A 25,013-nucleotide genomic window follows, 5' to 3' on the forward strand; every position below is an offset into this window, starting at 1 on the left:
AATAATCAGAAAACTGGATAGTCAGAGAAAGAAAAGTGAAATTCCTCTTCCAAAACACTGGGGTAGGAAAAGCTTTGTGTAGTCCCTTAAAAGAACGCAGGTCTTTCGTTCACCTAGAAATCTGGGAAGGGAGAAGCCAGTGTCCCCGGTGGATGGACTTGACTCTTAGAGGGATTTCTTGGTATCTGTCATGACTTTAGCCAGCAGACGTTTGGTGAAAAGAAAACTTCTATCAGGGAGTGTTTCAATTGACTGCCTGGCAAAATTTCTAACACGAGAAAATACCGTAGCAGTACTAATTAGGGATACTCTACAGCTCATGCTTTAAACTTTCCAGAAAAAATGAAACTAAGAATGAGACTCCAAAATATTATACAACACAGCTGTGTGCTATGGGACATAGCAAAGGGACACGAAAGAAGGGGCAGGGTACAGTGGAAAAGAAAGACTTTGGTATTAACATCTCTGGTAGAGCCGTGTAACACCCACCTTGAGCTTGGCAACCTTGTCCCCGGACAGCCTTCCCTATACAATGGGCGTCCTAGAAGCCAGCACTTAACCTGGTGGTTAAGACTCCAGTAGAGACGCCTGCATCCCAGAGCAGAGCGCCTGGATTTGATATCTAGCTCTGGACCCTGACTCCAGCTCCTTCTAATGCAGACCCTGAGAAGCAACAGGTGAAGGCTGAAGCAGTTGGATCCATGACACCCATTTGGGAGACCCAGATTGAGTTCCCGCCCCTTGGCTTCAGTGTCAGCCCCGTGCTGGTGGTTGTGGGCATTTGGGAGTGAACCAGCAGAAAGGAGCTCTCTCTCTCGAAGTCAGTCCCCGCCAGTCCCTTCCCTCACACTGCCACACTGCCTCTCAAATAAATACATTTTTTAAAAAAAAGGTAGTTACTAGAATGCAAGGCTAAAATGCCAGATCTCTACATTTAAAATATAAAATAAAGTAAAACAAGGATACCAACCAAATATTTGTTAACAGGCATATCAAAGATGAAGTCTAAAATGGCTAGTGCCAGGGCCTGTGCTGTGGCACAGCAGGTTAAAGCTGCTGTCTGCAGTGCTGCCAACCCATATAGGCACTGGTTCGAATCCTGGCTGCTCCACTTCTGATCCAGCTCTCTGCTATGGCCTAAGAGAGCAGTAGAAAATGACCCAAGTCCTTGGGCCCCTGCACCCATGTGGGAGACCCGGAAGAAGCTCCTGGTTCCTGGCTTCAGATTGGTGCAGCTCTGGCATTGCAGCCACTTGGGCAGTGAATCAGCACATGGACGACTTTCTCTCTCTCTCTCTCTCTCTCTCTCTCTCTCTCTCTGCCTCTGCCATTTTGTAACTCTTTCAAATAAATAAATAAATCTTTTAAAAAAAAGATAAAATGGCTAGCATCATGCCTGATCCTCCATAGTGGGCCTGTATTTCTCCGATACAAAGTAGCAGAATGAACGTTACAATGGTCTGTCCATCTATTATGCATATACACTAGGGCTGTGGTCTGGTGGCTGTTTCTCATGCTGCAACACGGTGTGGCAGTTTCTGGGCCATCACCATCACATGACTGTGGAGCAGTGCACGCTTCGATATGCTCAGAGCCAAGAACCTGTCTTCTGCGCGTCACTGCCTTGGTCCTGGCTGAGCAGAGGAGTCTTGTCAGGCAGTGAGTTCACGATGTTCCTAGGTGGAGAGAAAGCTGCGCAGTTACCCCTGGGCCCATCTCTCTAGCCCAGACTCCATAAAGCTGAGTTCCCACAATGCCAGGTGCTACAGAGGTGAGCATTTCTGCTTCAATGCATTCCACCGCACTTCTCCACTTTTATCTAATGGAGTGGACTCTGTGGTGCAGGGGGAAAGCCACTGCTCGGGATGCCCACATCCCATGTCAGAGTGCCGGCTGGAGTCCTGGCTGCTCGGCTTCCGACCTAGGGCCCTGCTAATGCACCTGGGAGGGCAGCGGTTGACAGCCCAAGTGCTTGGGTACCTGCTACCCATGAGGGAGACCCAGTTGAGTTCTGGGCTCCTGGCTTTGAATTGGCCCAGCCCTGGCTCTTGTGGGCCTTTGGAGAGTGAACCAGTGAGTAGAAGATACTTTTCGTCTCTCTCTCTCTCGCTCTCTCTGTGTCACTCTGCCTTTCAGATGAATAAATAAACAAAACTAAAAAAAAAAAAAAACAAAACTAGAACTAACAAGAAAAGAATTCTGAAGGCTGGAATTTTTAACAATAATTATAATTATACACAATAACACATTATTTCCCTGATTCTACAGGGACTACCTAGTTCATTTATGTTTTTTAAACATTTTAACCTCTGCGGGAACTAATGTATATCTTGTTGAAACAGTGCAACTATTTTTGATCACTGCCAATTTCTTCAGTTTTGTAGCATTTAGGCCCACTTTCTATTACAAAAGAAACCTCTGGACATAGAGCTATTTCTACACAGTTGGTCCTCGGAATCTGTGCTGAAAACGGGAGAGAAATGCAGGGGTATTTTGAGAGAGATGCACTAGCATAGGCACAGATAGATGATAAACCAGGACTCCATAAGTCGACATCATTTACAAAAAGAATCAGTCACACCAGCGGCACAAATTCATGGGCTGCACATTTCCTTTTAATTCTATTTCTACACACAGATCTGTAGACAGAGAGGTTTCCCATGAACGCTGACAAACAGCAGATTGGAAGGAAGATGTAAAAGAATCTCTGTGCTGTACTTGGGAAAAAAATGGAAAAGAGAATCTTGGGGGTCAGAGTTGTGTCATAGTGGGTAAAGCTGCCCCTGCCAACGCCGGCGTGACATACCTCCAATCCACCTCCCTGAGAATGGCCTGGGAAAAGCAGTAGAAGATGGCCCAAGTGTTTGGGCTCCTGCCACGCAGGTGGGAGACCCAGATGAGGCTCCTGGTTCCTGGCTTTGGCCTTTGTGGCCATCTGAGAGTGAACCAATGGATGAAGGATCTCTCTCTCCCCATTCCTGTCTCTCTTTAGCTCTGACTTTCAAATAAATAAATCTTAAAAAAAAAGAAAAGAGAATCTTAACCCTGAGAGGTAAGATGGTCCTAGTCTTCAGTCATTTTATGGACAATTACTTAAGTGGGTAAGACTTGACTAGGTCCAGTTTGAAAGCGTGTTTATGGTTGATCTTAGGATCTGTGATGAAGTGCTGAGAAATCAGAGTTAGGGTGGGCAGTTAAAATCGATTTTGATTTTTCAGAAGAATTCTCAGCATGGTCTGTGCATGTGCAACTCAGAGAACCACAAAGTCACAGACTAAAGCTTATGGACTTTATATCTCGATGGTCTGGAACCTCAGGATTGGCCACTCGCCTGTGACCTCGGGCAAGCTGCTTAACCTTCCGGGCTTCAGTTGCCTCCTTTTTCCGGTGGGTGCAGGAGTGCCCAGCTCGCAGCTCCATTGTCAAGATCAGCCCAGCTGTCTGGCAAAGAGCAGACTCGGTCAGTGGCAGCCCACGCTCAGTCTGTCCTACAGACAGAAGGAGAGAAGTCTGCAGGGCGCCTGAGCCCCGCCCAGCAGATGAGTGACAGAGCAGGGCCTGTCTCGCCCTGTGCTGCCTCTAACCAGGAACATGGGACTTGGCCAGGAGGAGGGCCAGGTACAGGGGCAGAGGATCTGACACAAACCACTCCTCCTCAGGGCTTGTTTTCCGGAGATGAGCCGGGAAAGCTGACCTTGCAACACGGCACTCAGCCGGCCCAGACTGCCAGTGAGCAGGAAAGCAGAGGGAGCCGGCGTTTTGAACACGCACATGTGCTTCGCTTCGGCAGGAAGGGCTCTGCTGCTCACCCTCCTCTGCCTCCTGGACACTCCCCTCGCCGTGTTCTAAGAGCCCTGGTAGCCTGCTCCATCCGCGAGGCACGAGGGCACGAGGGCACGAGGGCATGAGGCCACTGCCTCCCTTACTCGCCACAAGGAAATACAGCTTTGCTCTGAACAACTGCTGCTTCCGGCCAACGGTTCAGGGCCACCCACTGCAGACAGAGCCCTGTGTCAGCTGCAATCAAGCCACGTGGCTTCCTCTGTCCGTCTCCCAGAGGTGGGGAGCCATTGTGCTACAGAGGCCCGCTGGGGTATTGTGACGTCATTCCCAGGCCATATAAAACTACCAACTGAAAAGTTAGCTGGCTACAGATTTAACGACTCTTGAGTCCCACCTGTGGGTGCCTTGCCAGGGCCAGACCAGGTGACTTCATGGGCCTTATACGGCCAATGGACAGCGAGTTTTTGAGCCCAAAGTAAAGAGCATGGAGCAGCATGTAGTCATATAACAACAAGGCCATGTTACTCCTGGAGTTAGCTCAACCACAAGTATGGGCTTGATTCACTTATCAGAAAAAATTACTATTTCATGCAAAATTCCTGACAGTTTCAAGTAAAAGTTCAGAAGAACTGTCACATGTCTGTCTGGGTATTCTTCCCAACATCTAAGACTTCACCAAAAAAAAACCCATTTTCATACAGCATGATCATTTAGTGTTGGGTAAAGATTTCCTGGAAAAGTTTATCCAAAAATAAAGCCCAGAGTAAAATACGCAGTTTCATTCCCTCTGAAGCAGTACAGCACACTGAAGAGAAAAAAAAAAAAAAAAGCCAGCGATTTCATACACGTGTGAAATCAGACACACGTCACTCAGCTACAATTTGCCATCTATTCCCAGGCAGAAACTTCACGACTGTTGTTTATTGACTTGTTTACTGCAGGATTTACATGCGCCGCTCACTAGTTCCTCTCACCGAGTTCAGTGTGAGCAGTGATGGTGCTCCTCTGGGTTGTGATGCTGTGACCGGAAGCGGCCGGCCTTGGCCGCCACTGCACCGTGCAGCCTAACTCACGTGCAGCAGAGGGGAGGAACCGCCGCTCGCTCACTCCCCACGCTCCTGCCCAAAGCCGCGCCTCGGCAGCGCGAGTCCTTCTGCCTCCACCCTCACCAGGGTGGCACCAGACGCGGACAGCCTCGTCCTTATCTGCCCTCATCTGTCCCACAACTGCAGAGCAAGGCTGCAAAACGTCCCATCTCTGCAATTCACCTGAGACCTTCGATTTGCTTTTTCTTTCAGTCCTACGTGGAGCGACTCCTGGTTTCCACACTGCAGAGAGAGTCTGAATGATGGAAGCAGATGCAGGCAAATGGTGTGGATGTGAGGATCTCAGAGGAGCCACGCCCACAGCGGGATTACCCACATCCAGGGATGCAGCAACATCATTAGGCACCTAACACCATTTGCTTAGACTCCTGTTCCTCATTAAAAGCTACTGCCATTGATATTTTCCAAAATCAAAGAAGATAACTGAAAAAACAAATTTCTCCTCATGAAAAATCCCAATGGAGTGCAAAGAATTTGAATATAAAATGCTAAGTACTTAAAAATTTGACCTTAATGAACTAAAGCACTGATTACTTTTTCAAAATGCCACTCTGTTACACTGAGATAAAATCAAACATCATTTAGTTTCATGTCAATCTTTTTTTAACATTAGTGTATTTTATATTTAGGAAAAAATAGAAAAATTGACAAATCATTACTCAGTTTTACCTAACTGTTAAATTGCAATCGATCTAAGTGATTTTTCTTTACCATCTAAACATTGCTTAACCTCAGAAATTTTCCTGTTTTAATTTGGTTTGCTGAAATCTGATCAAGGGCAGTTAAGTTCTCATTCGGGATGTGTGCATCCCCTACCAGAGTGCCTGCGTCAAGTCCCGGACACTCCGCGTCCCATCCGGCTCACGTGCAGCCTGGGAGGCCGCGAGTAATGGCTCAGGTACGTGGGACTCTGCCACTCTCATGGGAGACCCAGACTGAGTTCCTGGTTCCTGGCTTTAGCCTGGCCCAGCCCCAGCTGATGCAGGCATTTGGGGAGTGAACCCGCTGATGAAAGATCTCTCTCCCTGTAACTCTCCCTCTCTGTCTCTTTCTCTCAGTGTTTCAACTAAAAAAAATAAAAAGAAATAGAAAAGAAACTGGTGCTGGTCAAGGTAGCTACTTTAGTGTGCTGCCGCCCATGGCTGGACAACAGACCTGCTTATGGACGGACACAAAATCACCTGCTCCGTCATCAGCAACAGGGCAGGGAGCCGTGAGAGCAGAAAGAAAACCTGGACTTCACACACTGTCTATCCTCTGCAGTGTGGCTGAAGTGCACAGAAAGACTGGAAAAGAAGTGCAAAACCTCTGCTATCTGGAGACTCCAAAACCTTCTAGGACTTGTTTATGGCCCCAGCTATGTACCACGTACAACACAGAAGCTTTCCATTCTGACACGGTGGCCACAATATTCAAAGAGATACAATGAGCATTTCAGTGGGAAAGCCAAGAAGTGATGGCGTGAGATGGAGCAGAATCCCCTACAGGAAAGGCGGCCAAACGGTTCAGGACCTTGAGACAGCAGCACTGTGTAAGACAGAGAAGCGACAAAGGCGAATCACAGAGGGAGGGGTGTGGGAAGCCAACTGTAATTTAGGTGCAAAGACGAACAAGACAGGAACTCCAGCCCAAACTGCACGGAGTAAGCTGGACTACGACCTGCCTCAAACTTGGGAGCAATGAAGAACCATCACTGCCACTCAAGTGTCTGTCAAATGACAAAGTAAAATAAAGGTGCAGAGACATTAATTAGCCATCATCTTCCATTTTTGTTGTCAATTCCATCCAGCCGTTTATATCTCTGAATTCTGCCATTTCAATTAGTCTTTATGTGTATCAGCAAACTGTAACACGTTTACAATGAAATCATTATCTTGATATTTTAGAGTTTTATTTCTTAGTATATGAACACAGCTCGGAAAGATTTCCAAATAATTAATTCATAAGTTTTAATTAGATAATAAATGCTAACCTTCCCATGCAGAATTCAGAAAGGTCACTTTAACCAATGTGGGCTTTAATTAGTTTTCTTCTGTCTCTGTATTGTACCCTTTGCTCTAAAATATATTACTTTAAGCATCAGTATCAGACTGTCAACTCAAAAAGACCCAAAGGACACAGGAAAAGTCACTGAAAACATACAGAACCTTGACAGTGGAGAGTGACTGAAAAGGCAAAACTATGTTATCAAACCAAAAGGTTCACTGTGCAAGATTTTAAAATAACAACTGTGTTAATCTCATCAAAAGTTGAATTATTTATAAATCAGTTTTCTGTAATAATCTTTTTGAAGCTTTATAAACTAATGATTCCAAGTATATATAAATGCACGTGTATGTACATTGTATTATATTATAAGTGTATATATATTGAGGTGTGAATATATGTGCATATGTATATGTATATGCATGCATAGTGCACTTTTGTGTGTGTATGTGTGAATATGCATGTACCTGTGTGTATTTATGTGTCTATGTACATGTGGATTACACATATATACATGTGCATATATGTGTGCATATATATGCATATGAGTGTACATATATATGTGTAGCTTCAGACCACACTTCATTCTACACCTTTAGACCATATTTTTACCTGCTTATATGATATTTCCACCTGTATGACCAATAGGCACCTCAAACACAAGTTGTCAAAAAATAATATTTTCTAGTCTGTTTTTCTATTCAACTTCCACTTCCTTCCTAAGGGTAACTGATTATTTACCTGTATTATAATCAAACTATATCAAACAGACTAGAAACGAAAGCAGCACGTCTTGTGAAACAGTCATAGGTCTACTTGTGGCATCTCTCCAGAATTCCCAGCAGTAAATGAATGAGTGCTGGACAAAATAAATGAATGCCACAGACACGGTGGTCCATATCCAAGTGGACAGCAGAGTCTTCCATTTTCATATAAGGCTCCTCTCTGATTTAGAAAATACATTAGTCAAAGTCTTAACAAGAAAAGGGGGAAGAGGAGCAAAGTAACAGCAGGAAGACGGGGGGAGGGGAGGAAACTATCTTTTGTATTTGCCTGGGCAGACCAGCGGTTCTTGGTTACACGGGGCAAACCTGGCGGAGGCAGGCAGACAGCAGAAGGCTGACCGGACCCATGCCCAGCTGCAGTCAGCTCTCTTCCTTTCTCGCAGGCGCCTCCCCTGTATGGAGTGCCTTCCTGCACCTTGGACAACCAGTACCTTCACACCGTCTTGTCTGTCATGTCCCCCAGGCCAGTTCCCTTCAAGTAAAATGCACAGTCCAAAGCAGTTCCTTTATTTCTTCTAATCTCCAACTTTCAATTTCTCATATGCCTTAGTCATACCTACATATTACATTTTAAAAGATACAATAAATTATAATCAGTGATCGGCAGTAACATAATTATTCCTCGATGTAGGACTTGGAAGACAAAATAGCCAAGACTTAAAGTCTAAAGGTAAAGTTCTTTAACTCTGAAAGTCAGAGAGTAACACTGGCATAGTGTCCCCAAATATCACTGTCTCTGATTCTTTCCTTCAAGACCTTCCAGGCCATTCGCGTACGGGAGCTAACTAAGCTAACCATTCAGTCAAACTGTGTTGCATTCCCCATTTTGTGTTGAAGATAATTTTTCTAAACAAAGAATTCATACTATTAAGAAGTCTTTTATTTCATTATACATTTAAATGTCATCAAGAATAAATGAATTCAGTAAAGCTGCATAATACAAAATCAACAGAGCGCGTTTCATATCAGTTTTGTTTCATATATTAAGAGTGAACTATCAAAAATTTAAGAAAACAATCTTACTTTCAACTGTGTCAAAAATAATAAAAAAGGGAATAAATTTAACCAAGGAGGTTAAATATCTGTACACTTAGAATTGTAAGAAACTGATGAAAGAAACAGAAAATAACACAAGCAAATTAGAAGATTTCCCATGTTCATGGATTGGAGGAATTTATTGTTATAGTATCCATACTATCCCCAAAGCAATCTACAGATTCAATGTAATCCCTACCAAAATTTCAACTGTGTTTCTCACAGAAATAGAAAAAACAATCCTAAAGTTCACATGGAACCACCAAGGACCCCAAATAGTCAAGGCAATCATGAGCAAGAAGAACAAAGTTGGAGAAATCACAATCTCTGACTTCAAAATATACTACAAAGAAATAGTAATCAAAACAGCATGGTACCATCATACAAACAGATGAAAAGTCCAACGTAACAGAATTTATAGTCCAAAACTAAATCTACACATTTACCATTATTCAGGTTCTTTTTAAAGATTTACTTATTTATTTGAGAGGTAGAATTACAGACAGAGAGGAGGAGACAAAGAGAATGATCTTCCATCTTCTGGTTCACTCCCCAGATGGCTGCAACAGCTGGAGCTTGGCTGATCCAAAGCCAGGAGCCAGGAGCTTCTTCTGGGTCTCCCATGTGGGTGCAGGGGCCCAAGCACTTGGGCCATCTTCTACTGCTTTCCAAGGCCATAGCAGAGAGCTGGATCGGAAGAGGATCAGCCAGTACATAAACCAGCACCCATATACGTCTGCACCACAAGTAGAGGCTTAGCTTACTATGTCACAGTGCCAGCCCTGATTAATCAGTTTTTAAAAGGGTACCAAGGAGGGGACAGCACTGTGGCATAGTGGGTACAGCTTCTGCCTGAAATGCTGGCATCCCATATGGGCACTGGTTCAAGTCCTGGCTGTTCCACTTCCAATCCAGCTCACTACTAATGGCCTAGAGAAAGCAGCGAAAGATAGCCCAAGTGCTTGGGCCCCTGCTACCCAGGTGGGAAACCTGGAGGAAGCTCCTGGCTCCTGGCTTCGGCCTGGCCCAGTCCTGGGTGTTGTGGCCATATGGGAAGTGAGCTAACAGATGGAAGATCTCTGTCTCTCTCTTACAAATCAATAAATCTTTAAAAAAATAAAAAAGGTTCCAAGGACACACAATGGAGAAAGGGTGGTTTCTTCAATAACTGCTATTGACACAACCAGATATCCACATGCAGAAAAATAAGATTAGATACTTATTTCACATTATATATAAAAACGAACTCCAAATGAACTTAAACATAAGATCTAAAACTGTAAAACTACTACAAGAAAAATAGAGGAAAACTCTATGACACTGGTCTGGGAAGTGCTTTTTAGAAATAAAATTAAAATAAAAATAGATAAATGGGATTACATCAAACTAAAAAGGTCCTGCACATCCAAGGAGACAAGCAAAGAGTGGAAAGACAACCTATGGAAAGGGAAAAAACATTTTCAAACCGCACATCTGATAAGGGGTTGACATTCAAAATATAAGCAACTCGAACAACTCAATGGTGAGAAAGTGAGCCATTTGATTTTAAAATGGGCAAAGGAAGCTGGGACTCAGTGCAGTGGTTGAATTGCCACTTGGGGTGCCTGCATCCCCTATGGAAATGCCAGGCTCCAGTCTTGGCTTCTAGTCCCAGCTTTCTGCTAATGTTCACCGTAGGAGGCAACATTAATGACTCAAGTACTTAGGTCCCCGCCACCCACATGGAAGACCTGGACTGACTTCTGGGCTCCTCACTTCAGCCTGGCCCAGCCCCAGCTGCTGTAGGCATTTGGGAAATGAACTAGCAAACAGAAGATCTCTCTCTCTCTGTTTTTCTCTCTGCCTTTCAAATAAAATGAAAATTAAAAAAATTTTTTTTTATCTGAATAGAAATTTCTCCAAAGAAGAGATAAAAATGGTATTTGGTATTTGAAAAGGTGCTCTATATCATTAATCAGCAGAGAAATGAAAAATAAAGACAACATAAAAATAAACCCTCAATAGGCTCTCATCTCACTCCAGTTGGATTGGCTGTGGCCCCAAAGATGAGAGGATGTGGAGAAAAGGTAACCCTTGCATACTGTTGACGGGAATGTAAATGAGTACATTTCCATGGAAAACAGCATGGAGGAGCCTCAAACATCACGGAACTGTGGCCGATGCAGCAAGCGCACTTCTGGGTATGCATCCAAAGGAAATGAAATCAAATGTTGAGGAGATACCTGCGCGCCTGTGTTCACTGCAGCACTGTTCACAGTGGTCAAGCTGTGAGGTCAGCTGAGTGGCCACTGACCAACAGATAAAGACATCATGGTGTGTGCACATTCACAACAGAACACCATTCAGCCTTTAACCAAAAAAAAAAAAAAAAAAAAAGGAAATTCTGCCATTTTTTTTTTTTTTTGGACAGGCAGAGTGGACAGTGAGAGAGAGAGAGAGACTTTTTTTTTTGACAGGCAGAGTGGACAGTGAGAGAGAGAGAGAGACAGAGAGAAAGGTCTTCCTTTGCCATTGGTTCACCCTCCAATGGCTGCCGCGGCCGGCACGCTGCGGCCGGCGCACCGCGCTGATCCGATGGCAGGAGCCAGGAGCCAGGTGCTTTTCCTGGTCTCCCATGGGGTGCAGGGCCCAAGCACCTGGGCCATCCTCCACTGCACTCCCGGGCCACAGCAGAGAGCTGGCCTGGAAGAGGGGCAACCGGGACAGAATCCGGCGCCCCGACCGGGACTAGAACCCGGTGTGCCGGCGCCGCTAGGCGGAGGATTAGCCTAGTGAGCCGCGGCGCCGGCCAATTCTGCCATTTTTGACAATGGGGATGAATCTGAAGGACATTATGTAAATGAATAAGCCAGACACACAAAGACAAAGACTTTGTGATCTTTCTCATATGTGGAATTTAAAGAGTCAAACATGGAATCAGAAACTAGAACGCTGGTTTCTAGGGGCTGCAGGTGGAAGGTAGGGCTTGGGGAAATGAGGAGATGTTGATTAAAAGATGTGAACTTTAATTACACCAGAACAGCTCTAAGGTCTGCTGAGTGGTGGTAGGTGTGTTAATTAATTTGTGATAACTAGTACACAACGTATATGAAATCATTACATTTCATACATTGGATATATAAAATACAGTTAATCAACTACATTAAAATTTAAAGAAAAGTGTAAGTTGCTCTGAACACAACTACCACATCTGAGTGTGACTAAGACCCCAAAGTCCTTGTTGAAGGCTAAAGGAGAGGGGAGGTTGCTTCCCTGTATTCATTTCTCTCTTTGACGCACAAGTGTGTGTGATCGGAAGTCGCCTCTGACACTCAGCTTCTATGATGTGATGGGCGTCATGACAGGTGTCACGCCGGCAGGCCCAGAAGGACGGCTCTCTTCAGCCTCCGTGATCCGTGTCCTCCCTCTTCCTCCTTGGCTGTATTTTAAGACCGTTAAGGAGACACAGGTTTAGCCTCTCTTATCTGAAATTCCTGGGGCCAGAAGTGCTTCAGATCCCAGCGTCTCTCAGGTTTTGAAATACTGCCATCATCTTTACTGGTTGAGCAGCCCTAAACCCAGAAATCCAAAATCGGAAACGCCCCAAATAGGAAACGTTTTTAAGCATCAGGTTGGCACGCAAAATATTTCAGATTTTGGGCTGTTTCAGATTTTGGATTTTAGAATTAGGGATGCTCAACCCACTTAGAGGAATACATTTTGAGACTAAAAAAGCCAAAGTATGCGGTTGCAGCAGGGTGGTGCAGCGGGAGACGCCTCCTGTGATGGCAGCCAGCACCCCATATCAGAATGCCTCACTTCCAATCCAGGTCCCCGCTAATGTACCTGGAAAAGCAGCAGAAGATGGCTCAAACACCTGGCTCTCTGCTACTCATGTGGGACCCAGATGCAGTGCTGGTTCCTGGCTTCAGCCTGGCCCAGACCAAGCTGCTGCGGCCATTTGGGGAGTGAACCAGTGGATGGAAGATCAATCTCTCTTTTCTCTCTCTTTGCCTTTCAAATAAACAAAATAAAAATCTTTCTAAAAAATCAACATAGGCATAAGGGGTAAACCTAGAACCACGTACTGAGTAAAACAGGGAACTGGAATATAAGGGTAATTCAAAAAGTTCATAGAAAAATAGAGTTAAAATATAAAAGTTAACTCTGGTACAAAACACTTTGAAATCCACAGTGTTCCATAATATGCATTCCATATTCTGGAATATCCTCATCTGTCCATCATTGCTAGTTCATTCATTCAGCAGAATTTTTCCCAGCTCAAGATAATTTTCCATTTTAACAACAGGTTAATAATGAACATAGCAGTAACAGTAACAATAATAAGGAAGGCAGCTGAATTTTTTAAGCATTCATTATTCCAAGCACTTCACACTGATGAACTTTCAAAAAAAATCATTCAGCACTCACACCAAGGAACGGTGCTAATGCTAACCCCACTTTATAAATGGGAAGCCTAAGATACGGGAAGGTGGAAAAACATGGTCAAGGAACCTGACAGAGCTGACACCATGCCGTGGGCTCACTCGACATTTCCCCAGCCCCGCCCAAACCCTATTCTGCAAAGCTGTCATTTCAGATAGCCCTGGATGGTGGGTCCTGCCACAGCCTTTATAACCTACTGAAACACAAAGACACATGTGAAATAAAAAATGCACTCTGCTGTGCACAGGGACGTCAGAGCAGAAGTACAGACAGAAGCAAAAATGTGGCACAGTATTCAACCTCACCAGAAATCGGGAGATCAAAACGAGAACTACGCTCTGGCCATCCTTCCGTGTGGGCAGGAGACTGGTTCTTAGATACCCTCCCCTTGGACACCAAAATCCACAGGTGCTCAAGTCCTTACATAAAGGGACCCAGTTTTTGCACAGAACCTGCACATATGGTCTTGCCTACCACAAATCGTCTCTCCATTACGTATAACACCTAATGCAATGTAAATGCTATGTAAATAGCTGTTAAACTGTATCATTCCGCATCCAGAGGTGAGTAACTCACAGACACAGAGGGTTAACTCTATTCCACACTTAACTCTTTAGACAAAAGAAGCTAAAAAGATTGATAATTTCAACCACCTGTCAGAATTCTGGCAAATGGGGAATTTTACACCGATAGAAATACAAATTGGTGAAGTGTTTGGGTAGGTAATTTTGAGGTATTTATCAAAATTTAAAGTGTATGATTGATCATTCCAACAACATCATCCCCAGAGGGTTTATTCTAAAACACTATTTGCACAGACCCATAGAATGGCAGATGTCCTAAACAGCACTCTGGCCTCAGAATCAGCCCTAAAGGCATTCGGATCTGGCTGAAAAGCCCATGAGAGTATTTCAGGCATGGAAAGCCAAGACACTCTGGAAAAAAAAAAAAAAAAAAACCTAAATGAAAGATCTCTGTGAGTGAGATCCCAGTGGAAAGAACAGGTCTTCAAAGAAGGAGGTACCTTTCTCTGAAGGGAGGAGAGAACCTCCACTTTGACTATGACCTTGTCTAAACAAGATAAGAGTCGGAGAACTCAAAAGGCTTCCATAGCCTTGGCGACTCATGACTGGAGCATAGGGAGATTACTGATGCCATAAACAGGAGTGTCAATTTGTAAAGTCAACAACAGGAGTCACTGTGCACTTACTCCTCATGTAGGATCTCTGTCCTTAATGTGCTGTACATTGAGATTTAATGCTATAACGAGTACTCAAACAGTATATTTCACTTTGTGTTTCTATGGGGGTGCAAACTGTTGAAAGCTTTACTTAATGTATACTAAACTGATCTTCTGTAACAAAAAAAAAAAAGAAAAGAAATTATCAATTCCCTACTTGACTCTCACTGGGATTAAACATGACAATAGGTCTGATCTGAAAAAAAAAAAAAAACACTATTTGCACAAAAATATTTGCCCAAGAATGCTTAGCAGACACACCACTGGTACAGCATTGGTGAAAAAAATCAGAAGAGGTGGAATATCTGCCAGTAGTGGAGAATATGAATGGTGGTTCATCCATATGATGTGACATCATGCAGCTACTTAAAAAGGAAAACCAACATACAGTCAGGGAAAGAGTTATGGGGATTTTTGTGAAACAGTTTTTAAAAATCTTTATCAGTGGGCCAGCCCTGTGGCGCAGTAGGTTAAGCCACCATCTGCAATGCAGCATCCCGTATCCGTGTCCTGAGTCCCGGCTGCTCCACTCCCAACCCAGCTTTCTCCCAGTGCACCTGGGAAGGCAGTGCAAGATGGCCATGTACCTAGACCCCGATACCCACATGGGAAACCAGGAAGCAGCTCCTGGCTCCTGGCTTCTGTGTGGCCCAGATCTGGCTGTTATCCGTATTTGGGGAACGGACCAGTGAATAGAAGATCTCTCTCTCTCTCCCCCTCTCTCTATCTCTCTCTCCTTCCCTGTCAATTCTTCCTTTTAAATAAAATTAATCAATCAACATTTAAAAAAAAAAAACCACCTCATTGCCAGCTGCAGGCATGGCATTGGTGCACACGCATGCACTCTAACCCCTGATGGTAGATATTTCCTGGAAGACAAGTAGGGGAGCTTTCACTGTTGCTTTTATGTTTCTTCATGGTTGACTGTGTACAACACATGCATTTATTATTGGAATAAGAGTCAACTACAGATCCTTACTGTCAACAAAGGGAAAGAATGAGGAGAATGAATGGAAGGAGACAGATGGAGACTCAGTTTAGGTCAAAAACAATAAACACAACCGAAGTGGAGTGTATTTACAGGAGATCTAACTGCCAGCCTTAAGACGAGGCGCTCAAGCATGCTGGCACTTTTGGGGATCATGGGAAAGTTCAGTGTCTGCAGGGAGGTGTGTGTTACGTGAGTGGCTGCACTTACCAAACCTGCACCGCACACTGAAGATCAGTGCCTTCCACTCTATATAAATTACACCTCAAAAACAAAAAACCAAGGCAGGATTTGAAAATGGCTCACACTAATGACTGTGTTTATAAACAGCACGCAAATAAATAAATAACAAAAAAAAATCAACAGACCTTTCATTGCCACTCAGTTACCCTTAAATTGAGGCCACTACTTTGCATTTACAATACTTACCCTGCAAGGGGCCAGGGAATGAACTCACAAAGAAGTCAACCAGACATGATGTGCTGGTATTTGTACCATTTCTGCTTGCTGTTTGCATATTCTGTTAGCCCACGTTTAAACCAATCACAATGTTTTAGGTCTCATTTACTTACTTCTGCCCGACCACTTTGCAAAGATGAGGGGGTGTGAGGGGAAGAGACGGAAAAAAAAAAAAAAACTTATAAAAAGGAGCAAGAAATGGACAGTAAAATGGTCAGTTCTCTACCCACACCCCTGAAAGACAAGAGCGCCACACTCAGGGTTGTGGTAAAATGCACGTGTTTTGCTGTCTTTATGACCTGAGTTGGGTAAGCATCTCAGTTCAGCCACTCCCTGGTTCTGTCTCTTTGGAGAAATTTTGTTATATTAACATTTATTTTCATTTATTTTAAACACAATCAAAAATTCAATTTAAATCCAATTCTTCAGGAGCATACCATATCTTGTAAAATACCACATAGCCATGTAAAAATCTAAGTTCACTCATTGCTCTCTGCACATAACCAATTATTTTGAAAATAGTGTCTATAAATATATTGCTGAATGCTAAATGCCAATTCTGTCCTTCTTAGGCACAAACAGCTTTGTCATTCAGTGAATCTGTAAATTAAATTCTTATATGAGTGAGTCTTTGCTAATGTATTTCGATTATGTTTCAATCTGGAAAGTCATTTTTTATGACCTTTCGGCTTACAAGACACTCTTTTTTTGGCCTCAGTTAATGGTTTTTGTCCAAAAGGGCACTAGGAAACAAATGGAACAAAAAATCTTCATGTGCTATTATAAAAACAGAAGCTGTTTTTAGATTAATATTTTCCACTTATCTGCTGATTTCAAATAGCGCTACAAACCCAAATGGCTGCTGATTGGTCGCCATGGACAAAGTATGCTCTCAAGAGAATTAAAAAAAAAATGACAGCCAACAAAATAGAAGCAATTCATTAACGCTAACCCAATTCAGACCCTATCTAAACCACACTCACTCTTCTATTTTTCAATGACTACTTCTGGAAGGCAGCTCTTTCACCATATGCCTGTGGTCTGAAGGCATCTATCACGAGGCTGTTCTCAGACTTGCAAAACTCACAAAGATTTTGTGACTTCCCAGCTCACAGAGAGCTCTAAATAGAACTGGGTCCTTATTTTAAGGCATTTCAGCACTAGTTCTCCTGATACCAGCTGAGTAAATGAATCAGTGCAAATGGACAGGAAGTGATTTGATGACTTTACCCTTCTGAGTCTTAAAGTACAAGTCCAGCAGGTGATCAAGTTTTGGGTTCAGACTTAGAAAAAGGGTCTTCTTAGCTAAACCCTTCCTCTATCTTCTTCCTCATTCCCTTGCCCCGGGGTTCCCTTCATTTCCTTGGCATTGGTGACCACCCCATCACGCTAACACACATCTATCTAGTTCTCATCGCTCTTCTGAGCACAGGCCTGACTTCTCCAACTAGAGGTTCACGAACGATTTAACTTCAGCACGTCCAAACACCAAAGTCATTTTACACTTAAACCTGACCTTCTAAACCTCCTGTCTCACTGTCAATGGCTTTATAGCACATGCAAAAGATCCTATCAGAAACCTGAGAGTCATCCTAGTCTTTCGTCTCTCTCTCTTGTTCTCTTCTCCTCCTCTCTTCTCCTCTCTCTCTCACATACACACACACACACACACATCACTACTGCCAGTATCAAGTACTCTGCAATACCTTTGAAAATCACTGTCATTTCTCCTGAAAACTATTCCAAGGGGTCGGCGCTGTGGTATAGCAGGTAAAGCTGCCACCTGCAGTGCCGGCATCCATATGGCCATCCTGGCTGCTCCACTTCTGATCCAGCTCTCTGCTATGGCCTGGGAGAGCAGTAGAAGATGGGCCAAGTGCTTGGGCCCCTGCACCCGCATGGGAGACCCGGAAGAAGCTCCTGGCTCTGGATCAGCACAGTTCCGGCTGTTACGGCCAACTGGAGAGTGAACCACTGGATCGAAGACCTCTCTCTCTCTCTCTATGCCTCTCCTCTCTGTGTGTAACTACGACTTTCAAATAAATAAATAAATCTCTAAAAAAATATTCCAAGAGGTCCCTACCTCGTCTCTGTAATTCCCTTCTTACACTTTCTAAACCACCTTCCACATTCATCCAGAGAGACGTATGTAAAACACAAATGTGCCTGTGTCCTTTCCCTTCTTAAAGCCTTGTGATGATTTCTGTATGTAAGAACTGAGCTCATCACTGACAACTTTCCACATTCCAGTCCCACCCATCTCCACCTTCATCTCCAACACTCCACGGGCGACACACTGCGCTCCTCTCAGCCATCAACATGCTGTGAACAACCGTGCAGCTCTCCAACGTAGAGAACTCCTACACATCTTTCAAAATAGTTCAAACACCACCTTTTCTTGGAAGGCGGTCTTGATGTTTCAGTTTAGAATCAGGTGCTATTTTTTTCCTATTCATCCATTCCTATCTTCTTTCTCACTTATTATTAATATGTTTCTGTCTGCATTTTCCACTAGTCTCTTGCAGCTGCCAGGAAACACTTTGCCAAAGGCACAGAGTGCATTTCTGTTACAGCTAACAGAGGCCTGCTCTCCACCTGCATCTCCAGTTTAAATATTAACTGTGGTGCAGCAGAGTGTCCCCCGCATAGTTGTGATCCTAAATCGTCGTGTGACCACGTGGTTCTTTGGGAGCCTATTTAGACATGGAGAAGCTCAGTCGCCTCTGTAAGAACCAATGGTCTTTCAGGGGGAGCCAGAAGCCTGTGCATCGTCTGACGAATGCTCCCCAGGGAGCTCTGCCTCGAGACTGTGCAGCTCTGGAATCTGATGCAATTATGGCTGGAGTTCTCAAAGTGTCTTCTGGGCGTGAAACAAAGACTGAACTCGGAGATTAGATTCATAATAATATTACTGGCCTCAGATGAAGTTTTCTTCTATTCTGTAATTCAACACACACACACACACACACACAGAGAGAAGATATTTGCAGATATAGTTAACGTTTACACTTTGTGTCTCCTAGGGAACTTCTAGCAGGTGGAAGCCACTTACCATTGCTAATTACAATGCACAGGACAGCTCTGCGCAAGAGTTAGCTAGACCCGAATGTGAGCAGTGCAGAGGCTGAGAGACCCTGCTCTGCAGCGGAGCTGCCCAGAGCTGTAGCAGGACAAAGAAGAAATCAGATGAGGGCTTGGGGCACGCTTTGTTGGGAGTGAGGGGTCAGGGAGATCCCGGAGCTCGGAGGAGGACATGGTGCAGCTGACCAGGAGGGGAGGTGGCAGAGAAGGGCCCGTGTTCCCTACAGACAACCAGCAGATATTCTTCAGCCAGTGAGGGTGCATCTCAGGCCCTGTCAGAGGGGTGAGAAGTCAGCGCTGAAACTGTCAAGACAGCTGCTGCCAACCATGCCGGTACTTCTGAGTGTGGGTTAGGTTGGGGCTCTCTCTCAGAGTGCAGAAAGCCAATAAAGGGCTTTGATGGTAGGGATTTGAATTAAAATGCTGAAAACAGAGTACAGAAAAGATCTCTCTGGCTGTGGGGTGAAGAGGCCATCAAAGGAGAGCTTGGAAGAATGTTGGGAAGGTGCTATAATCGGTCTTGGATTAGGACGGTGGTAGTGGACAGAGGGAAAGTGAATGGGCCTGGGAGCGACAGTGTGTCCCCAATGGCGCTGTGCCTCTAAATGACTCTGGGGCCTGTGGGGGACATTCTCTGAGACAGGGAAGCGTGCAGGTGATCAGGTCTGGCAGGGAAAGGACCAGGAGCCAGTTCAAACACACTGGTGTAGACAATGCCCACGAGATGGCGGGGGCAGCTGCTAGGAGGCTGGGTGTCTGGCGAGCAGCAGAGACACTTGAGATGGCCCAGGCAGAGCTAACAGCAGGAGGGAGAAGCGCTGGGGAACTCCAGCTGCCTCTGGCTGGGATGTGATTCTCCTGCTGAGGGCGCCGGCTGCATCTGTGTGGTGGCGTCGGGCTCCTGTCACAGTGGGCCACCAGTGTGACCTCCCGTGCGCCTGGCTCATTTGTTGTGCCTCCCTGTCCGTGGACTCTCAGGCAGGCACTCCTCTGTCTGCTTCTATCCAGACACAAACAGCAGAGAAGCCCTAAAACTGCCCGGACTGTGTCTCTCGGTCACTTCGTGCTGCTAACCCCCACAGCAGGTTCATAAAGGGCTTCCCTCTGTATTTGAGTGCTTTCAGAATCAGGTTCACCCTTTTTGCCCTCTCCACATTCCCAGACATCGCAACATAAAATTTCCTCTAAGCGATTTCACAGCCCGGGACAAACAGCTCGGGACTTCAGTGTGGCAGGCTGAATCCGGAGCCGCTGCTGCAGCTCCACCTCTGCTCATGCTCCAGGGTCTCTGAAGTTCACTGACCTGGAGGAACACGTCCTCCCTCAGTTCGATTTTCTCCTGACCCAGGGAAAGCCAGAAAGATAGAGGAACCAGGCTATCTACGAGTTTTAGCGTCTGGTCATGGCGACAAGCACAGGATTAATAAAGTCTCATTTCTGCTACCCAGGTGAGGGGAACTGGCCTCGGGTTTTACCTCCAGTTACAGAAAAGGACACAGAAAACCTTCCAGGTTGTCAATCAATGGTTCCCAATCCTGTAGGCTATATCAGGAACATCTACAATAATTGTTTCGTAAATGTTTACTTATTGTCACCAATTTAAAAGGGGGAGAGAGAGATGGAGTGAAAGAGAGGGGGAGAGATCTTCTAGCCACTGGTTCACTCCCTAATGTCTGCAACAGCCTGGCCAAAGACAGATGCCAGGAACTCTATCCGGGTCCCCGACATGGGTGCAAGACCTAAAGACCTGAGCCACTATCTGCCACTTGTCAAGCACATGAGCTGGACGCTGCACAGCAGAGCAGCTGGACAGAAAGAGCACTCCAGTGTGGGGTGTGGGTGTCCCACATGGAGGCCTGCCGACACTCCCACAACACCTGCCCCCGTTCTGACGTTAAGAGGCTGCACAGAGGCTTCTGAAATTGGCTGCCTAAAGGATTTAAGGGAGGCCCACCCAACCCAAGTGCATGAGACTTCCTGGGAACTGGCTGTCACCTGCCAGCAGGGAGCGTCTAACAACGGGCCCAGCATCAGGAAGGTGTGGGCGGCAGGCAGAAAGGGCAGCTTCAAGTCACAAGAGCCACAGGTAGGCAAACTGGCTCTCCTGTCCTGGCATGGCCAGCACCTGCTCTTCTCATCGCTAACTGAATTGGGCACAGAGACAGTTTCTTTTTCTTTTTCTTTTTTTTTTTTTTCGACAGGCAGAGTTAGACAGTGAGAGAGAAAGAGAGACAGAGAGAAAGGTCTTCCTTTTGCCATTGGTTCACCCCCTCCCAAGTGACCGCTATGGCCAGTGCGTTGCAGCCGGCGTACCACGCCAATCCGAAGGCAGGAGCCAGGTGCTTCTCCTGGTCTCCCATGGGGTGCAGGGCCCAAACACTTGGGCCATCCTCCACTGCACTCCCGGGCCACAGCAGAGAGCTGGCCTGGAAGAGGGGCAAGTGGGACAGAACTGGCGCCCCGACCGGGACTAGAACCCAGGGTGCTGGCGCCGCAAGGCGGAGGACTAGCCTAGTGAGCCGCGGTGCCGGCCTCAGTTTTCAACAGAAGCAGGGAGCAGGGGCAGAGTCGAAGATACGTGGCTTTAGTGGAGCATTCGTGTATGTGGGGCTGAGTAGGGAGAGGAAACCGTATAGATTTAAAAAGTCCTGAAGCTCAGAGATGAACAGTCAGTACAGATGATAATAATGCACATAATAGTTACGTATTAAATCTCCACTTCTATCTGCCAATACAAGTTATAGCCCTATTTGTTTTCTGCTTCTTTGTTATTATTATTCACCTTCTTCCCCATCTTTCCTATTTTTCATAAAGAAAGTGAGGCCAAATAGTTAAGAAATGAGACTAAGTCCTCCCTCTAATCTATTTTAAATTTGTATCCTAAGAGCCAAAAGTTGGATGCATTACTGAAATGTCAAATTGATCCTATCTGGGTATGATACTCTGAAATAGAATATAACACATACCCCCTTAGAAGTCCTCCACTGTTTTATAAAACACAACTACACTTCTATTTAGGGATAGTTTATGAAGAAGTGATAACATACACTGGGAAGTCAGGATGGGTAAACAAACTTTGAAGAGATTTTAATTTCTCAGAAACATTTTCTAGGGCCTTTGCAAACAAGAAGACGTGGCTTCATTAAGTAGCATGATAAAGGTAGTTTGAGTCTCAAAAGCTTTGCAGCACAAGATAAAAAAGGTCTGGAGAGTTCTACTTCTCTCCAGCTCAAACTTTATCAGTCCACTTGGACTTCTTCCACATGAAATAAATACCTCCCTGGCAGGTGCCCTCTTAGCCATCACAGGAAGGATAATCAAAGGAGAAAGTAGAAACTAGCAATCAATTGATGGGGCTGTTGTTTGAGGGGCCTCATTCTCTCTGACTATTGTAAGGGACCCCTGCTCAAGGCAGGGTCAATCCTGCTCTCTCTTCTTTTACTAAATTTATTAAAATTGTATTTATTTTTATTTACTTGAGAGAGATATAAAGAGATCTCTCATCCACTGGTTCACTCCCCGGATACTTGCAACAGCCAGGAGCCTGGAACTCAATGTAGGTCTCCTACGTGGCTGTCAGGAACCCAACTACATGAGCCATCACCTGCTGCCGCCAGGGTGCGTATTAGCAGGAAGCTGGAATCAGGAGGCGAAGCCAGGACTTGGACCCGGGGCCTCTGATATGGGACACGGTAGTGCAAATGGCGTTTTAATAACCGTCCCAAATGCCTTCTCCACCTAACCTTGCCCCTTGGGCTCTGCAGAGCTGGGCTCAAACTAAAGATGGAGGCCCCGACTCTGTGTTCAGCCAGCATTCAGGCTGTCTTCCCAACTCTCTGATCTGTGCTACAGAGACGGGAGAGGCAACCTGGAGGAAGGGTTCACATGCAGTGCTGAGGGGAAACCCCAGGGACATCTGTCAGTTATAAATATCGCAAGCAAGAGAACCTACCAACAAAAAACTACTTACCCACTGCACAGCACCAGCGAGCCAGGTACTGAGACATGGGAGTGGTCATGCAAACTGGACTGTGCAGGTGCTGTATTTTTAAGACAGGAAATGTTTTCAGTAAACGGCCAGGTAGCAAATTACTTCAGGCTTTCTGGGCCAGATTATTTCGGATGCAACAATTCAGTTCTGCCAATGCTGCTAAGTGTGCAATCAGCCAGAGACAATGTGTAGATGAACAAGTGTGGCTGGGATTCCAACAGAACTGTACTTTGAAGACTGATGTTTGAAATTCACATCGTGTTCACCTGTCATGGAACCTTCTTCTCTTTGATATTTTTTTTTTTTCAAAACAGGCAGTGGGTCAAAGCTGGCTGACTTCTGCAGCATTAGGGATTAAGACTCAGAAATCAATCCCTGACTTCAGATTTAATGATTAGGATGAGCCTGAGTATGACTATCTCCTGCTCTCTTATGACAGGACTGGCCCATGATGCCACACAACGCTAACACTCCCACTCAAGTCATAAATAAGTTCTTTTTTTTTTTTTTTGATTTGGAAGATGCTGTTCAGTTAATTAGGAGTAAACCGTGGTTCACAGTGTGACCTCAGGAGCATCTGTAGGCATCAATTTCTCTATTTGTAACTGAAGATGCTAATTACTGTTCTTTTTCTCCCTCCTGTGGCTTTCTCTAAAATTAACGATGGTCACACATCTTAAAGCGCTAAATGCAGAGACACTTGGAGAGTGGATATTTTGTAAATCTACTTTAAGAAAAAATAACAAAGGATACAAAACAAAATGTTGCTTGCAGAATAAGTGCAGTTCCTTAACCGATCAACACTGGGTTAACATAACCACCTGTGCTAATGCTGCCTTAAATGTCTTTCATCCTTTCAACAGAACTTCTGCATAACCGCAGTGCTTAATGATTTGGTCTGAATTCTCACAAACCTCTTATGTACACATGCGCCCCCCGGCCACATACACACACAACAGTGCGAGTCCTTTCAAGTCTCTAACCCATTCCAATCAAGAACACTCAACAGATGACCTTCTTCCAAATCCCAGCCAGAAAATTCAAGCTGGAACATCTCTAACTGTGCTGTCTCAACCCCGAATGCCTGACATCTGGCTCATCACTGTCAATGTTTCTCTAATCTCAGATAAAATTCAAATCTTCTATCCAAAAGGAGCGGCTTCACCTGATGCAGGATCCAGCTCCCTTCTGTGGCTCATGGGCCCTCTTCCTTTGATGACTTCACGTTCCCATTTATTTTCCATCTGCTCTTCTCTCCTTCTTCCCCACAAATTGTCAATAAATTCCCATCTTTAAAGATAAACAAGACATCCTCCAGCTTCAGGCTCCTGTTTGGTCCTTCGATCATGCCCTTTTTCTACTCACCTTAGCCATTTCTGGAACGAACTCTACTTTTATCTTCAATTCACCTCTAGACCCAGTGCAATCAGAATTTTCTACTCTTATCACAACTCAGAAACCACTCAGAAAAGCATCAAATCCAGTGGACACACTTCCATCTGGAATTTATTGCAAGTGTTAGGGCTTGATCTAAGACCATGTTTTTTCCAAAGGAAGAGATAATTGCTTTTAACACTATTCAATGGAATCTCAATCGAAATCCCAATAGGATTTTGCATTGAGTTGAACAAGCTTTCCTTATACCACTGTATGGAAAAGACTAAAAATAGCCAAGAGATTCTAAAGATTAAGACTACCAGCTACCACACACTTGCATCCAGTAAGGCTATAATCATTAGAACAGTGTATTGTGGGTACAGCAAAACACTGTTCTACACATCATTCTTCATGCCTGCTCAGCATCATTGGTTAGAGCTGGCTCATGGCTCTCACATCTCCACCCCCATTGTTTCTTCTTGCCCTTCTCTCTGTGCCAAAGATTGGGAATTGTGCTTCTTCTATTTCCTCAACAGTTACATAAAAGAACACTGGAGGATTACCAAAGCCACCGCGTTCTTCTCTCTCATTTGATTCTCTCACTCAATGCATTCCCAATGGCTGGATGTTCTCTTCTGGGTTCCGCAATATCACGATGACCTGGCTTGTCTCTACTCTCTTTGGGCACTCTGATTATTCAAAGGGATTTTGCATTCCACATTAAAGTGCTGAAGAGCTCATCCTGGGCACTCCCCTC

The 25,013-nt window shown here is 44.8% G+C and overlaps 1 protein-coding gene across 6 annotated transcripts in view; it reads right to left on the reverse strand.

The window, feature by feature from the left end:
* Nucleotides 1-25,013, reverse strand: part of GPR158 (G protein-coupled receptor 158) — a 347,460-nt gene that overhangs the window by 120,355 nt on the left and 202,092 nt on the right. The gene's annotated exons all lie outside the window — the stretch shown is intronic.

This window comes from Oryctolagus cuniculus, chromosome 13 (assembly GCF_051225735.1).
Source record: "Oryctolagus cuniculus isolate XC-2025 breed Fujian yellow rabbit chromosome 13, ASM5122573v1, whole genome shotgun sequence".
NCBI classification, from domain to species: Eukaryota; Metazoa; Chordata; class Mammalia; order Lagomorpha; family Leporidae; genus Oryctolagus; species Oryctolagus cuniculus.